The sequence below is a fragment of the Meriones unguiculatus genome (assembly GCF_030254825.1).
Source record: "Meriones unguiculatus strain TT.TT164.6M chromosome Y unlocalized genomic scaffold, Bangor_MerUng_6.1 ChrY_unordered_Scaffold_23, whole genome shotgun sequence".
Classification (NCBI taxonomy): domain Eukaryota; kingdom Metazoa; phylum Chordata; class Mammalia; order Rodentia; family Muridae; genus Meriones; species Meriones unguiculatus.
The window spans coordinates 356,831-375,695 of record NW_026843709.1 but is presented as its reverse complement, the minus strand read 5'-3'; the positions used below and the strand labels follow the sequence as shown (position 1 = coordinate 375,695).

The window sequence follows — 18,865 nt, the reverse complement described above, 5'->3', positions numbered from 1 at the left end:
AAGTGGCTTAGGTTTGTGTCATCCCTTGGACAAAGCACCACAGACCAAGAGCCTAATAAGCAGGAGGTTTTCCTTTCAGCAGACATATTCCTACACCGTCAAGTCTCAGGCAGAATGAAATCTTTGCTGGACCTCATTTCCCTCTCACTCTGACTCCTCTTGGCACTTGACCTTGGTCACCATGCCAGGGTATTACCTGTAAGTACCACATATCTCAGTTTGTCTGGTCCAGTTGTAGCTTACACCTGTTGTCTGGCTGCTCTGCTCATTCTCAAAAGTATCTTGGTTTGGATGATGAGGTTGCATTAGGTACAAGCTGATAGTGTGATGTGCAGAGCTACGTTACAGTAAGAATGCTGAGATTTCTGCCAGTTACCAGCTCCAGAAACAATGCTCTTTGTAGCCCTGGATGGGTTACCATGTGACCTTGAACTAATCAGCCTCTGGGTCTCTGTGCCTCTATGTTTCCCAGAAATAGAGACTTACAAGAGAAAAGATAGCCAGTTCCTGAATGACAGGATGATGTATGTCAATGTTGAGCTGTTATTATAGTTCTGTGTCTGGTTAGGACAGAATGAGGAACATACCAGTCACTTTCCAAAAGCATTTTTGCCAGCAAATTAAAAATAAAGGAAGTGTGCTAGAAAGAGCACATAGCTTGAGTGTAGAAGTCTGGGTAACAATACATTTTAGCTTCTATGTGACCTTGAAGGAGTCACTTAACTGCTAAGGCTCAGTTTCCCTCAAAAATAAAATAAAAATAAAAAAATATTAGCATGAACATCTTCTATATCTTTTCTTCTTCTGGAGAGAATCTCTCCATGGGAGAATTCACTTCTAAAATCTAGTTAATGTTGGGTCCATGACATAAGAAAGAGAAGAATGAAAGTTTGAGTTGGTCAGTGTATGCTCTCCTCCAATAAGCTGGTCAGTGTATGCTCTCCACGAATAAGCTGCAAGCCCTACTAGGGTGTAACAGTTTAGTTGATTGTAAATACATTTCTTGCTTTAATGCAATGGTTCTCAATCTGTGAGCCAGGACCCCTTTGGGGGTCTAACGACTTTTTCACAGGGGTCACATATCAGTTATCCTGCATATCAGATATTTAGGTTACACTTCCTAACAATAGCAAAATTACAGTTATGAACTAGCAACAAAATAACTTTGTGGTTGGGGGTCACCACACCATGAGGAACTGTCTTAAAGGAATTGTCTTAACATCAGGAAGGTTGAGAGCCACTGTTTTAACATAGTACACAAAGAAGGTGAACAATACATGTATTTGTTGCCTGAGAAACTGGAACTAATTGTTTTCCTCTTATTTTAGTCCTAAGAATTACAGACAATAAATGTAATGAATGAATACATGGATATGTATACATATTCAGGAATATGAATACATGCTGTGTCACATATATGCTGCTCTATCATAGCTATCATCCATCCTCACATGCACAGCATAGCAGATTGGTATCACTTGGATCCACGCTTGAACCCTGGCTCAGATATTTTCTGTGACCTCTCCACTGCCAGAAGGAGAACCAAGGATTCTGATGAATCCTCTTTTCCTGAATTGTTTTACATAACACAAATAAAGGTTGATGCTTGTACTTATCATGGAAAGAGCACCCATCTGTCTGCCAGCTCTTGATATTAAGGGAAATAAAAAAAACAGCCCAGGACACAACCCATACAGGCACACCTGTTAATTGCATGTCACCAGCTTAGTCGAAACACAAAAAGTGATGTGAAGGAAAGTGAGGTAGTCTGATAAAAAAAAAAAAAAAAAAAAAAAAACAGGAAACAAAACTGGCAGGATGGTTGGAGAAGATACATCAGTGCCAACAACCCAAACCAAACACATTCTATTCATTTTCTTTTGTAAGAGGAATGATGATGGTTTGGAACCAGGAAGCTGTCTCAGGGCACTTTGTCTTCATGGTAGTGACAAGCCAGCCTGCCTTCATCTTGGGCTTGAAAGCCACCTTATAGTGAGGACAAACTAGGATCGTTACCATTTATGATTAAATATCTGTTTCTTAAGGATTGGGCTATGCCCTACCTGTAATCTTAATTGCATATGGTTCTATACTGCCTGTTCCAGGAAACAGCAACAATGTCTTTGTTAAAGGTTTTTATGACCACTTGTTGTTATGATTATGTCTGTGTTTCAGAAGGTTGTTTTGACCATCTTGTTATGCTTATGTTCTGCTTCTGTAACCTGCCACACCCATGCCAGTGTCGCCATAGTAGCATAAGCTACAGGGTGGGGGATATGATTTCCCCAGAAATAATGCCCCCTGGAAGGTCCCTGGTAAACTCATCCCACTTGGAAAAGAGATGTGTTCTGAGATTTCTACGCTTTTTTAGTTGTGGCTCTGAGGCTGGAATAATGAATTCTTTGATCTTTCCCTGTGACACCTGAAACAGCACAACTAACTTTATAAAGAAATTTATTATTAGTAGATTGTTAAAGGCTTTAATAAAAATAAGTTTAAGGAAAGTAATAAATTAGATTTAGTATTAATAGGCATTAAGAATAGTAAAATAATAATAGGCTCCCTTTTAAGAAATAATAGCATGAGAGGTGCAGCTGGCGGGAGTTTCCCCCTCCCTTCAGTGCCTTGTTCCTAGAGAAGATCATAAATCTTGGGCTGGACATATGGGAGGAAGGTTAACAAAGGTGTAGTTAGATTTTGATATAGAGAGGGACTTTGGCAGGCATCTGACTTAGCTCCTGACTTTCTTCTTCATTGGTTAGCAATAATGAAACTATATTTGAGGTTTCTTTTCCTTTGTTTGCTCTGATCAAAAAGTTTTTAGGCCAAGATTATTTGTGGTTACTGCTTTATGTTTGACTGCATTTTGAGTTAAAATGTAAACTTTGTATTCTTGGTAAAAGTCTGAATGTTCTGGGAAGTATGCCAATTTTAAGGTGCCTTTTGTGAAATCATTATAAAAATACTAGCTTGATTTCAGTAAAGTTGCAACAGAGTCAAAACCATCAAGGTGTCTCTGTCTGTCAATTCTTCACCGAAACCCTGTCTTCCTGTCTAAAGCCTTGTTCTCCCATGGACGACGGGAGCCCGACTGGGCCGGTCCTTGGCAGTAACCCTGCCTATTTGCCTGTCAATCCCCTATTTGAAACCTCTGCTTCTGAACTATAAAAACCCTTATCTCACTCATGTCCAATGCTGAGCTCTTGAACCCCACCTTTAGGGAGAGGCAAGCCTATGTACACAAAATTTTAAAAAGTGTGGTTTAATTAATTGCTTGCTTTAATTAATTTGACCAAGATGTTTTGGGTCAGTGGTCTTTGTCCTCACATCTGTGGGTTTAGTAGTGGCAGCTGACCTGATGGTTGCCTTGAAAGCTAACTCAGGCCAGACCCAAAGAGTCTCCCCTTTCTATAACAGTTCTCCCAAACCCCTCTAGCCCAGGTATTGCCTTGGTGCTGTCATAGGAGTGAAACCAGAGAAATTCTGACCTTATCCCTGTTGAAGATTTTCCCTGACTTTCCTGTCAAGGTATAGAATGTGTCAGTGTCATTCATTTGTTCTGTGCTCCTTTGCCCAGCAATGATGTGGAGCTTCACAAAGTACCGAGCAGCCTCTTTGTTCATCAAGAGCTCTTTACCTAAGAAAAGAGAGCCAGCTGGGGTGATGTCTGGAGAAAACAAGTGTTATATTATATCCCACGACTCATCCATCATCAAATACACCCAACCCTCTCTGAAGGGCTCTATCTGAAGTGGGTGATGTTTCAGGTGAGCACAAGCCTCAGTGAGAGTGGGAATCTGGAGAGTCTGAGTTGTTACCCAGAGTATCACCCTGGAACTGACATGGTATTGAGAAAAGAGCAATGGCTGCAAGGGGAGCAAGAGGGTACCAGGCATAGAGGAATCTAGAAAAGAGGACCAGAATGAAAACTTCTCAAGATTTTGTTTTTAAATGAAAAGAGAAGGTAGTCCTGGACTTGAAGATGTGCAGCACCCCAGGTTTTTAAAAGGTGTACTTATATAACACAATCAAAAAGCAGTAAAAAATAAAGAGCAGGTACAATGGAATGAGGATGCTTTGGAATAGTAAATTTATGGGACCAATTCTGTATCTTTGCTATTCCTCCATAGTCTGACCTATCCAGTGGGCTAAAAGAACAGGGTCCACCTGAAAGAGGAAGTGGAAATTGAGGGACAGAGTCTCAAAGAATGGAGACAAGACAGATTCCTGATCAAGTCTCAGTTTACTGAACTTGCAAACAACACTTATAAAGCAAAGGGTAGCAGCAAGTTTTTTTCACAGTAGCAAAACATCTGTGCCACCTGGCAAGGCATGCAGGAATTCACTCAAGGTTGCACAAAGTTTGCTGTCTGGTTCTCAAGGGTGCAGGGAGCTTGCTATCTACTTCTCAGGCTCAGATCACCCTGCCTGCACAGACTGACTGCCAAGGACAGTCTCTAAGAAATGGAACTATGGATAAGACCCACATCTGCCAAGGCCAGGAGGCAGAATTCCAATTACCAGACTCCTTCAATTGTCAAAAATCAACAGATATACTTTTAGTGCCTTCTCTACAAACTTTATATATTAAAGGAGAAGAGTCTCCTTCAAAAAATATCTAGGATGTAGGCTAGGTGACATTGTTTTTTCTCCACAGCAGAGGAGACACAGGACATCTCTGTAGGTCAGCAGTAGACTCATCTCGAGTGGTTGAGAGGCAATGTTGTACCAGTTTGAAGGAGACTGCCCCATACTGGACTTTAACATAAGGTAGCAAAAAATGTCATCTGAGAACATCTTGGCTGAAGGAGAGCTAATACGCCTTAAAGATGGAGCTGGTTTCCGCCTTCCACCTTCCAGATGGTGAGTGCTCTCTGTCACAAACAACTCCACATTTGGCTAAGGCTGAGGATCTGGCTTGCTTCCATGTATGTGGACCTATCTGCATTGCCCACGTGGCACGCTGGGGTTGGCTACCCAGAGGCTATTTAAGCTGTGGGCTGGCTTTCCCCAGGATCCGATGATTGTTTAAGGTTCCTGAATAAACTGCATTGAAAAAATAAATAAATAAATAAAAATTAAAATTAAAATTTAAAAAAAAAAAGGCTTGTGGAGCAAGGAAAGCAAATCATAGCTTATTGTGAATGTGATTAAAGGATGGGAACAGATTCAATCCCAAGCACTCAGAGGAACTCAGCATCTTTAGTTATGGCTTTATCAAGAAAGATGCAGATGTAAAAAAGTTGTGGTTAGAACACCATGGTTATAAAAGGCTTCCAGCCATGTGGCAGGTGAGATCTTACATGGAAGAACAGAGAGGATGTTATGTGAGTCTGTGAACATAAAGCTGGGATTGCACTGGAGAGTCCAAGATGTTAGAGATGCCAGAGCCCTGGATGCATGTAAAGGAGAGCTGTGCAGACCTGACATGGAACCAGCATAAGAAAGAAAGTGTGATGTACTCAACAAGGATCAAAGGAATGGGAGATTGGAAGTGTCATCTAAGCCAGGATTTTGAATTTGCTGGTATGTCCATACTTTGCCTCCTTTCCTCCCTTTGTGTGTTGGAAGTTATGTAACTTGCTTTGTGATTTTTACAGGGGGTTTCAGATAAGCAATTTCCTTGTGTCTCAGAAGAGCCTTTGGACTTTTAAACTGTCAAGACTGTGAAGATTTCAGGGACTTTTGAAATTGGATTGAATGTGTTTTGCCTTATCTAGTTACAAGCCTGTTGGGGGCCAGGGAGTGGAATGTGGCCTCATTGGCTCATATGTTTGAATGTTTGGTTCCTAGTTGGTAGAACTGTTTTGGAAGGTTGTAGGAAGTATGTCAGTGGGGTGAACCTTGAGGTATTAAAAGCTTATGCCAAACCCAGTCTCTCTCTCTTTCTCTGCTGCCTGAGAGTCAAGATGAAAGAAAGCTCTTAGCTACTGCTCCATCACCGTTCCTGCCTGCCACCATGCTCCCTGCCATGATGGCCACTATAAGCTGCCTCTGTCTTCACAGCAATAAAAAAATAAATGAGACATGTAGCATCCTTATCTTGAATGTGATAAATGTTTCTCACTTTAAATAAGGTACTACCTACTAAGGCCTTTAATATTGGCCCCTTAGATGGGGTCATCTTTGATACTCACATCAATTCCTTTTAGTCCCTTGTCTGAGGACAGCAGCACAGTGAAGGATCCCAGGTTGCTCAGTGGCCAGGCATAAATTTTGTCTTAAGAGTCCAAACACAGGAAGAAAGAAAATATCATGGTCAGAGGTGCATGGGTTTTGAGACTGCTCAGTAGGTCTTAAGTCAGGCCTAGGAACTGTATGTCTTCTCCCTTCCCTTTGCTCTGTGCTATTCCTGATAAACTGAGGCACTCTAAGAGCACGTGGTACTGTGATGTGCAAGCCTGGCATCTTCCCATTACACCCTAGGAGTTTCCCAGGAGACCTACCTGGGGCTTTCTAGGTGCTCTGTCCTGAAAGGCAAGGTGTGACAAGGCCATCTGGCAGGCCCATAGTCCCTGATCAAGTGCCTGGGTTGCTGAGCTGTTTCATCTTTACATGTAGATATGTGAGTTTCACCAAAGGGCAGCTCAGAGGAGTCCACAATAGACCAACTGTTCCATTTGTGCCCCCTTGACAAGCAGAATATTTGAACAAAGGACCCCACATTTGCATTCCGTCCTAGACCTTGCAAGTTATGTAGTTTGTTGTTTTCCATTACCCAGTGGATGCCAGGAGGTTAGGACAGGCTCCGTGCTCTCATATATGAGCCAGGTGCATGGGGAAGGTGAAAAGTAAGCAGTACTCTGTCTAGGAGTTGGAGAAGGGTCTCTAGATTAGACTAACTGAGGAGGGAAAGCTCACTTTAACTGTGGTTGGCACCATTCACGGGACTAGGATTCTGGGGTAAACAAAATGGAGAAGGGAGTGTGCAAAAACAAGGGATCATCACTCTCTCTGCTTCCTGTACCAAGTGTTCATCACACTCTCTCTCTCTGCATCCTGCACACAAGCAATTGTCACTCTGCTCCCTGACATGTAGGTGCAGCTGCCTCTAAGGCTCCTAGTTTTGTGACTTCCTCACCATGACGGATGATTCCTCCAAACTGTGTGCCCAAGTGCTCCCTCCTTCCATAAGCTGCTTTTGTAAGAGTATTTTTTCACAGTAACAGAAAAAGAAGCAAACACCACAAAGGGAGCCTACAGGCTAGTAAGACTCAGAACCATCCACATATAGTGCCTGGCCCCTGCTTTCTCCCTTCCCAGCGGAGGTTTCTCCTTCCTCAGGGAAGCCTTCTCAGAAATTTGCCTCAATAGTCTCATAAGAAAAAGAGGTAAAGATGTGCTGGCTGAACCTGGCCACAGTCTGAAAACTAGCTCTCGAGGCCCTGGTGGGAAAGCATCAACTGACAGCATTTGGCACTCTCAGTGCATTATCATTGTGTGTTGGCTAATTACACACTACTAACATGTTGTCAACAAGCCTGGAAAATTCCTGAAAATTTAACCCTCAGCTCTGAATGAAGAAATGCTGACCATTTCAGAAAAGTTCACAGCGAAAACTGAGAAAGCATGTAGGATGGTGACCCTGACTTGGAGCCAAACAGGAGGATGGGAACTATCTTCCAGAGAGAAAGGCTAGGGGAGCTGCAGAGGTACTGGTCGGTTCCCACCACAGCATAGATGAGATGTGTTAGAGCTATATTCCAGATTAAACTATTCTCTCATGAACCCAGCTGCAGATAAATACCATCTCTTGGAAAACAGATCTATTTTCAAATCAGTGGGGCAAACCTCTCAGAGCCCTGTTGCCTGGATTGCAGCAGTGACATTTCTGTTGTTTTTTTTTTTTTGTTGTTGTTGTTGTTGTTGTTGGACATTTTTAAATTTTTTTAATATTAGTTTCAGTTTGTTAACTTTGTATCCCTGCTGTACTCCCCTTTCTCATTTTCTCCCAATCCCACCCTCCCTGCATCATCTCCTCCCTGCCCCTTTCCAGGTCCACTGATAAGGGAGGACTTCCTCCCCTTTCCTCTGACCCCGGTTTATCAGGTATCTTCAGGACTGGCTGCAAAGTCCTCCTCCATGGTCTAGCAGAGCTGCTCATCTCTTGGGTGGTGGGGAGGTCAACCTTGAGTTCATGTCAGAAACTGTCGCTATTCCTCTTATTAGGGTACCCATTTGGATACTGTGCTACCATGGGCTACATCCAAGCAGAGTTTCTAGGCTATATTCATACATGGTCCTTGGTTGGAGAAAGAGTCTCATAATAGATCCCTGTTTCTAGATATATTTGGCCTTGTGGAGATCCTCCATCTCCAGGTCATATTAACACCTCCTTCTTTCTTATTGTTCCATGTACTCTGTTGAAATTTGAGTCTTAATATCTGCTTTGATACACTGCTAGGTAGGGTCTTTCAGAGGCCCTTTGTGGTAGGCTCCTGTCCTGTTACTTGTTTTCTCCTACATCCACTGCCATTGCTGTTCTGTTCTCCCATCCACCCTTTGTTGAACTCAAAGAGACTTCCTCAGAAGAGAAACCTGTTAGCAGTATGTTTCAACTCTTCTGACCCTTTTCTCTTACAGAATAATATGCAAGAATTGGGTACCTGCTGCCCACCACAAACATGTATTAAACTGATACATGTTTTAAATAGGATCTCATTATGTCATCCAGGCTAGACTCCTACCTCAGCTTTGCAGATTCTGGGATACAGTTGTACAGCAGCAATGCTCTCTTTAAAAAGGTTGCTCTAGGTTTCCTCAGACTGTTCACCTTATCGACAGTTACCTGAGCTCCTCCCCCATTTTTTGGACACATCAGTTCCATTAGCTCACCTGTCCAGTCCCATCATATTTGCACACCATAGATTTCATAGGGCAGTTTCCACATTTTGTCTGGCAGGGGTCTACTGGCAGACACACCTGACCATCCCCTTGGTCGCCTTTTTACCATGCACAACTGTGCCAATTTGATCCCAGGTAGGAACAGCTTGCATGAGGTGACAGACGTTTTTTAAACATGGGTTGATAGCTTGAGAGAAGGTGAGACAAGAGGTGGTTAGCATTGTCAGAGATGAAGGAGATAGAAATGAACTGCCAGGCAGCAGTGGCTAAATTCATCACAGACATCAAAGCAGTTGGACAGTATTCAGAAAGAATCCATCTTCTTATGCTATCTGATCACCCTGCTCTGACAACACATATACACACAGGAAGGACAGAAACTGTAATTGCCTATGAAATCTCTGTGTGTGCTAGATAATGGAAGGGGATCTGCCATGATTCCAAGATATCTCAGCTTTCTACCTGGAGCTTTGTGAATTTTTTACTGAGCTACACAGAAAGGCAAACAGGGTGGGATCCTACTCACCCTCACGGTTTTGGCCATCACCTTCATAATTGGGAAGGCATTTGCATTCGTTTGGTTTCATCTTTGCTGGAAGATGCACATCTAGAGTTTTCTGGACAGAGCAAAGCTGCATACTCTGGGATGGATGCACAGGAATGTTATAGAAGCACTCCTGTTAGTAGGATAACAGAGTATAAAAGTCTTTTATTAAAAATGTTAAGGCTGTCAGGCAAGGTGGTGCAGGCCTATAATCCCAGCACTCAGGGAGGCAGAGGCAGGGGCAGGGGCAGGGGCAGGGATAGGTGGATTTCTATGAGAATGAGAACAGCCTGGTCTACACAGTGAGCAAGGAAAGACAGGGCTACACAGAGAAACCCTGTCTCAAACAAACAAACAAGCGAACACTGTTGCAACCTGCGTAATCGTCTCGCCAGCAAGAACACACACGGACAACAGGATCCTTCTGCAGCAAGCTTTATTGCAGTCAAACGATGAAAGGAGGAAGACCCCGCCCCGAAGTGGCGCTGTTTATATAAGCCCTGCTTGCACCAGAGTGGTGTGAGATGACGTATCATTCCCTGATTGGCTGCTCACCCATCACCCCATATGACGCCCCGGGCTGGGCTCGTGAGGACGGTTGCCCAATGGTCATAACAGTTTACCAGTTTTGAGGGTGGAAGCCAGCGCCATGGCAACCAAACCCCGGCTCTCCACAAAACACAAAAAAACAAAACAAAAAAATAAGGCTTATGCCAATAATTATTAAAATATAGCAAACAAAAAGTGAAAACTAACTTTGATTGATTTTTGTTTCTTTTAGACAGGATCTCTTGTAATTTACTCAGGCTGGCTTCCAACTTGCTATGTAGTCTTATTCCTTGGAAAAAGGGTTTCTCACTGAGCCTGGAGCTAGGCTTGTTTGTAGCGTAGTCCCAACTATCCTTTTGCCTCTGGGTCCTACACTGCTGGAGTTCTATGTGCACAAGCCACAGCAGGTTGTAGACATTTGAACTCAGGCCCTCAGTCTTGCAAATCGAGGGCTCTAACTTCCGGAGTTATCTCCCCAGACCAGGAACTTACTTTTAACCACAACAACCACTAAGAGGACAGCTAGGCAAAGATGCTATGTCATGGAAAAATGTAGTGTCATCTCATATGAAGTCATGAAATAATCCAGGGTGGCAGGGCTTATGGCATTAGACAGGTGTGTCTTTTCACTCTCCATGTTTCTCCCAACAACTCAAATAACCCCAAAGTGGCTCTTGGCTTTGATGTGGTCTCCAGCTATGTAGCTTGAGAACCATAATGTTAAATCATTGAAGATTTGTGTGTGTGTTGTAGGGAGCATGTTGGAAGGAGGCTGGTTGAGGTCACAGGGAGGACAGCCCAGCCACCTAGGGTTAGTTTGAGCTGACAGTTTGCAGGGCTGTGTCCTCTACAGAAAAGACAGAGGCTGGTCTATGCACTTGCCACTTCCACAGTATACCTTGGGCTTTCAGTAAAATGAGTTTGTCCCTTGTGGAATTCCAAACTCTTCTGACCCTTTATTCAACAGGAGACTAATATTCAGAGGATATATTGAGTGATCCTCGTGTCACTGGGTAAATTTTGTGGATTTGTTTATTTTTAAAAAATACCTTAGTATCTATCCTGTGGAAACTGCTTTGACTTAAGGCTGAGGTAGGAGTGGGGATAGGCACGTGAATGGGGAGGGTGAAAGGGTGTTTCTCTTCTCTAGAGAGAATTAAGTTTTGCCAGTAGAGGGCATTGGCGGGACAGGGTAGCCAGCAGCAGCTGGGCTGCAGGGCAGAGCACACTCAGGGAGAAGACTTTCCTGTTGCTGCTGCTGGGCAGGCCTCAGAGGGATGTCTGCCCAGGCTGTGCACCCAGAGTGCAGCATCCTCATCTGCACAACCAGCTCCTTGTTTAACTCAACCCTGCTCTTAATCTTCTAACTGGACCCAGTGTCATGGATGTTTAAATGATTTCACATGGTTGCCAGTGCTTTGACAACCACTTGGATTTGTCAGTCCTGTGCCCCTGGGTAAGCCACATAGCTTTGGAGCCCTTGTTTCTGCACACTTTGGTTGGTAATGAGTTTTTTCAAATGAGACCATACTTTGTCTCCTTTATGGACTGTCATTCTGGGATGCCCCTCCTGGCCTTCCAGCCCTCTTCACCACCCTGCCTCATGCTGCCTCCAGTTCAGCCTCCCTACAGCACAGCTCTGGTCATGTCACACATCTCTTCACCCCTCTTGCCCTTCTGTTCTCTTTAGCTCTTTTACCATGTTTTCCTAATTTGTGTCCTCCCTCACAAAACATTTGGCAACCCATCTCCTCGGGCCGAGTCCCAGTAACAAGAGAAATATATCCTCCCCTCTCTAGGGCTGGGTAGTGGTGAGGAAGCACACTTATGCTTGTCACACCTGGGGCCCCGGTAGGCCAAGAAGCACTAGAAGCCTCCATCACAATTGAGGCCACTGCAGCACACACCATGGACACACTGTAGGCAGAAAAAGGGGGCGTGTCATCCTCTGATGGGGATTGCTTCTAAAGATCATGGATGGGTAACAGTCTCAGAAAGCCCATCTGAGACTCACTCTGAGAGAAACTAGTTTGCATCTTGGCTTCATCTCTCTTCTATCGAAGTTGGGATTTTTCAGTGTGTGAGGTGGACAGTGGTGCCTCCGCTGATAAGAGTGTGAAATCAGGAAATGGATCTAAAGCATGCCTGGCACATAATAGGCATTGGTATTCTCTTCCCCACCAAGCTGTTTGCTTAGCCTTTGGATAGCCTGAAAGCAGGAATAACCTATGATCTTCTTACAAAGAGAAGAGTACCTGCCCTCCTCAACTCTGCCCTGTAGCTGGCTGACATCTCTGTTATCAAATCTTCTTGAATCAAGCAGGCAGTGCTATGATTAGAAAAGAAAAGGAAACCAATAGGACCCAGAATGACTATGTCTTATTTTCTGCCCAGCAGAGATGGGCAGATGAAGGACCTTTGGTATAAATGGTCCATGCTTCAACACCCATCTCTTACACAGTTTACTATCAAACTAACCAGCAGTATACTGAAGCCAAGACTCCCAAAAAGCACATTGTATGAGGTTCTGTTGCTGCTGTAACAAACTGTCCTGAAGAGGACCCTGACACAGTCCGAATTCACCTAACAGTTCTGGAGGTCAAAAGGTCCCATCAGGATAAGGTCAAAGTTGCTGTAAGGCTGTGTTTTTGTTGTTGTTGCTGTTTGTTTGCTTTGTATTTGTTTTTTGTTTTGTTTTCTGGAAAATCTTCTATTACTTTCCCAGATTCTAGACTCATAACTCCTTTCTGCACTTTCAGTTGATGTTCCAAGTTCTTCTCACACTAGTATCTCTATGGTTACCTCCTTTTCCCACTCTGGACCACCTGGGAAATAAGAGCTACCTCTTTATGTCAAACCTACTGGTTAACAGCCCTAATCCCACCCATGGCCTTAGTTTCCCTGTCATGTAGCTTAACATGCTCACAGGCTCCAGGATTAGGACATGGTTCCTTGGGGGATGGAGCATTGTTCTGCCTTCCTTATTAATTTTGATGCATGTGAGTACATTCCATATAAGCTCAAACCAGTCCCAATTATTGAGAGGTACTTGTTTAACAAAAAATATAAAAACTCAAGGTTTTCTAAGTTTAACGTTTTCTAAATGTCTAAAATTGCAACAAACCCTCAGTAGACTTTATCTGCATCTCCTCCCTGGGCATCTCATTCACTGTCTCACTGGTCCTGTCCTTGCCCTTTCCAAGCTTTGTCTACAACTGTGCAGCAGCATTCCACTGCATTATCTCCAGTTTGTTGCCAGCCCAAACACCATTGAATCTTACACATTTGATTTCTAAGTATACAGGACAACTCCTGTTCATTCCCTTCCAACCTCATGATTAGCCAGAAAATTGCCATGTTCTGAAGAGTGTACTAGACAAGTTTCCATCCGCAAAGGCCTCCCAGGGCAAAATCAGAAGGAAACAGCCATTCACAGTGTAGTGTGATAAATGTTATCACTCAGTACACCATTGGGAGCTGCCCAGGGAGAGCAGGGTGGGCAAGGGCTCATGAAGACCACTCCAGGGAAAAGTAGCCCATGTGTCCTGCACTCACACACTCTGTGTGTCCTGAACTCACACACACACATCCTATGTATCTTGCACAACTGCACCTGTGCGTTAGCTTCTGGTGTGGTATGTGCAGGTCTTACAAGGAAAGCCTACTTTTGAGGTGCCATCCCAGGAATCCTGAAGTAGAAGTGTTACTCCATTGGCAGGGATAGAGAAGAATGTGAAAGGGAGTAAACTCTGCTAACACCCCTACTCTGAGCCTTCAGCTTTCATAAGAAGTTGCCCAGTTTGAGCTGCCTTGTCATGCTGGCCCTAAAAAGCTGATGTATTGATTTGTGTTAATTGAATTATTTTCTTCTTGTTAAATTTCTCCCTCACCTTAGTCAGGCCTGCAAACTGTGCTTGCCTTTACTTGTTGCTTGTGTTCTCTCAGGCATTTTGCTGTGCACTTTTAGGTTTAGTGTGACATAAGGCAGGTAACATTATTAATCTCAATTTATCAAAAGAAAATGTGGGAGCTAAGTAGCAAGTGCTTGGTCAAGGAGATGACACATTGAATTTGTCACTGTCCTATTAAGTCCTATTTGCCTTTTTTTCTGTTTTAGCAAATCACTTCAAAGCCTACATCTGACTGCAGCTTTTGGAAGGGGAGAACTCTGGACAAAACTCAAGTTGATTATAGAACTTCCTGGAGTGAGGCAGGAACTCCGCAGAGGTGATTCTTCCATCAAAGTTAGTGGAAAAGGCTCCAGTCAATTCAGTTAAACAACACTCACCCTGTTTCTGTCTAGCAGCAGGTATGGCATCTGGTGTGAGGAGTGCAAACACAGGTGACTAGGCATAGCTCACTTTTGGTAGGTCAGAGATTGGCAGAGAAGCCAGACCCTGGGGACAAGGTGGCAAATAGTGGCATGATTAATACTCATATTTCCAGCTCCATGGCAACAGGAGCTAGTTACCTGTTTGTTATATAATGCATGCTGCATTCACATGAGGGCCAGAGCAGTGCACTGCAAGGGCCAAGGTCAGACACCTGGTTAATTCTCTGACCCTGTAATAGTCAGAAGGCCTTTTGTCATCTCTGTGTTTCTTTAAAGGATGTTAGTTCAAAGTGGTATACTGAGGACCTGAGGAGATTGTGGGTGGGAAACTTTTTGCACACTTCCAGGCACACAGTAGGGTGTTACCAGGAACACATGGATGTGGGTTGATTTTTTGGGGTTACATAGGGAAAGTGAATTTTGCACTGGGCTCTCAATGAGAGCAAGGTTCTGAGTAGCTTCAGGGCTGGCAGCAAAGATGAAAGCCACTGGCTGACCAGCTGACCTAGCGTCAATCATCCCAACCAACAAACAGCCTGGCAAGGGAGCATCTTTGGCAGCAGGGAGAAGTCAGCATTAAAAATAGATGACACCTGATAGAGCTGTCCCTCTCTCAGGAAGGAATGCCAATTTCCGGGGCCAAAGTCTAGTGGGTGAGACAACCCTAGCACCCAGTGGGCACCTGGCTGAAGAAGTTCCTCAGGTGTGTTGTCACCCCCAGGAGGAAGATGACAGTCCTCCTTCATAAGTCACACAGAAGTTGAGCTTGGTTCCAGACTCAGGCTAATTTGAATTCACTGGTTGCTCTCTTATCTATGATGTGTGAAGATGTTCTGTCCCATAGGAGACTCACTGGACACACTGGGCTCTTTCTGTTTAAATTCAGGAGCATACACTAAGAGTTAAAATTTGGCTCCTCAGTTGCTTTAGCTGACTTTTAGGAACTCAGGGTCTGCATGTGGCCTGTGGCTACTAGGCTGGAAAACATACACGTGGAAAGTATCACAGGAAGTTCTGTTGAACTCTAATCTAGAACTCGGAGAGCTTTTTGCTGGGTCTCTTTTTAGGCTTAATCCTCTTAACAATTCAGGGCTTGGGGCCAGCAAGATGGCTCGGGAGGTTAAGGTCCAACTGAGTTCAATGCTCAGAACTCAACTCACATGGTGAAAGGGGATAACTGAGCTCTGCAAATTGCCCCCTGACCTCCAAATATGTCCTGTGGCATACCCATACATAAGCACACAAACTAAAAGTTTACAATGTGATAAGAATAAATAATACATTTTATTTATTTGATTTAATAAACGAAGATAATTTCATTTATTAAAAACAACTAGGGTCCGAACCATCTTTATCCTTTTTGCCCCTGCTTCCCCGATGGCACAAACAGGAAGCATATCCTCTTTCACATAGAAATGTCTGGAATTTCCATTATGTTTGTGCTTGTCAGCAATCAATGCCCAGTATTACAGAGGTTCCCTGGATTACCTTCATCCTAACTTTTCATCCCTACACAACCAGTCTACTTTTCTGGGGTGCTAGGTGCTCGCTTCCTACTTTACCACCTCAGTATTCATTGAGTTTATCTAATTTAAACCCTAATTGATTGTGCTAGGGAAGGAGCTGTGTAGAAGGAGAGACAAAATGGCATTCTAATCACTTTGGTTGTGTTTTAGTTGCTCTCATATAAAGCAATGCAAATGTTAAGAACCTGTGGAGTACTATGACATGGTTTCAATTTGCTTTGCTAGCACAGTTATGGAATGATCTTTGTGGAGCAGAGAGTAAAGGAACACTTAAAGATGAGGAAGAACTAGGTAACAACAGTAATGACAGCTAACAGCTACTATGCTCTGTCTCATGATACACTCCCCAGAGATGGCCATATTACTTTACATTTACAGGTAAGAAGCTCACAGAGACCATGTTCTATACAATTCTCCAGTTGCTACAGTGAGCAGCCTTAGAGCAAGAGCCCTACCAGGCTCTAAGCTTCAGCTTTAATCCTTTCATCTGTACCTCTTGAAATTGTGCTTCTGTGCCAGGATAATATGACTGGGGCCATTCATTAATTCATTCATTCATCCATACACTTATTTGTTCATATTGGCTAATAAACAGCTGTGTTTCCCGTGCCGTCCACACTAGAGAAGCTACGAGAGAGAAAAATACAATGGAATCTTGCCTTCAACAACAACCCCACTGATCAGAATGAGGAAGTCTTCTTCTCCTCCAGGTGAAATGTATTATGGAACATGCTGAAAAACTTATGGGGTTAAATGTATGTATGTGTTTATAGATTTTTTTTTAAAACAAAACAAAGCAAACTGCTGGCTAGATATATCATAAAAGCCCAATATAATACTCCTGGGCTTATTCCCAAAGGACTCCATATCCTACCACAGAGACACTTGCACATCTATGTTTATTGCAGCTTTACTCTCAATAGCAAAGAAAAAGAACCAACCTATATGCCCATCAACTCATGGATGGATAATGAAACTGTGGTGCATGTACAAGTGCCACCTCCCAAACTAGTCCCCCCAAACCTCTGTCCTCACTAAAGCTCCAGTTTCATGTTCTTTGTTACAGCCAGGGAAAGGCAAACTACTTTGTATTTTAAAACAACACAACTCTATATATTGGAGGCCAGAAATCTAAAACCACTGTTAAAAATCAAGGTAGCCATATCTGGGGATTTTAAACCTTTACAGTGCTTTAAATGAACAGAAATCAGACCTACCTGATGAACAATTGGGCCCAAAAACATTGTCAGCAGCACAGATTTCACAGGCTGTTCCCCAAAGCCCACCTTCAAATCACAGGTGGATGACATCAGAGCCAAGGTCATACTTGGTGACTCCTATGTTATCCAGAAAGCCCCCCGCGCAACCCACTGATGGCCTGGCCATTGTGTGCTTCTCAAATCTCCCTTTCACCTGGGCCTTTCTTTTCTCAGGACCCTTTAAATCTGTACATGTCATAATGTACACATTTTGTTGTTTTTCATTTTATTTAATTTCATTTATTTATTTTTTTATTCAATACATTGTTATTGCTCCAATTCTTCCAGAACCTACTCCTCAACCTTCCCTCTCTAGAAGATCCACTGTTCCTCTGTTCCCCTTCAGAAAAGATCAGGTCACCCAGGTTTTAGTGGTGTATATATAAGGGTGAAAGGTCTTTTGGTTGTACATGGTGAACTCATTTTATTCACACTGTTACTCTTAGAGACTTCTATGCTGGGCTGTCATGAAGGCATATCAACAGGTAGGAAGGGGAAAGTGGCATTTCAGGAGCAGTTCTCTGAACTTACTTGGCAAGAGCATCTTCTGGTTCCTTCCATGTTGTGATCGCAAATTCCCCTGCCACTGCACAGTGACCCTGCTCCTTCTGGGAACTCTGGAATAATTTAACAGACAAGAAAAATCCATCCATTCTAGCCTGATCAAATGCATGCTGCAAAATGCGGTTGGCACCGACAGTATGCCACTTAGTGTTTAAGTGTCGGGGACAGAAAAAGCAATTGAAGATCCTGTCTGTCTGATCACAAGTTGGAGACCAACCTGGAACTCCACTCCTAGTGAGTTCAACGCCATAAAATTAAAAGCTGGAGAAGTAGCTTTTTGCTGGAGCCCTTGCAGAGGTGGGGGGGGGACTGCTGAGGGACTGAGAATTGGACTTGGGAGCAGCAGGGGTGGGGCTAATATGGCATATGAGGGTCACTTGAGCCATTCCATGATGTCCTTATTTTTTTTAATGATTTTATTTTTATTGCTTGATGTTTTGCCTACATGTAGATAGGTCTTTGTGAGTGTTAGATCCCCTGGAACTGGAGCCCCAGGTAGTTGTGTGGCTCAACATGGGTGCTCGGAATCAAACCCTGGTCCTCCAGAACAGCCAGTGCTCTTAACCACTGAGCCATATTTCCAGACTTCCCCAAACATGTACTTATTAAGGTGAGCAAAGGAAGCCAGATTTCTCCTAGAGCTGGTTGCAAACAAGCAACCACTTTTCTTTTCAGTGGAGCTATGACCAACCTCTACCAGATGGTTTTCTAGTCACCAAACCATCTACCAAAATCACATGCAAGCTGAGGCAGAGGGACACTCACCAAGGATGCCAGTAAGAACAATGCTCCAGCCCAACAAAATGTAAAAGAGTTGTAAGTGGCAGAAGTTTAACGTATGTCTGCTGTGATGATGAGTTTCCTCTCCTCTTATGTGTTGTTTGGTCTGTGTGGGTATCTGTGTGTGTGCATGTGTTATGTTAACATGGATTTAATGTCAATTTGGGTGAGTTCATACTCTCTGTCCTCAGAAGGGACTGCTAGGCATGTCTAGATGTTTGTTATTCCAAGAGAGTTGCAATAAAAGGCTGACATGGGCCCCTGGCTTCCCATCTCTCTGTGTGATCTCTTTTTTCCCACATGAGTTCCTGCCATCTTGCAATACAGCCAAGATGGACCTCACCAGAATTGGGCCCTGCCCATGCTATGCCTCAAGTCCAGAACTGTCAGCTAAATACTCTTTTTTATAAACTTAGGCTGCCTCAGGTTATAGTAACAAAACATCTGACAGCCACAGAGGGATAGG

At 43.5% G+C, this 18,865-nt stretch overlaps 1 pseudogene; it reads right to left on the bottom strand.

Moving 5' to 3' along the window:
* Positions 1–18,865, bottom strand: part of LOC110542268 (stabilin-2-like) — a 159,732-nt pseudogene that overhangs the window by 12,281 nt on the left and 128,586 nt on the right.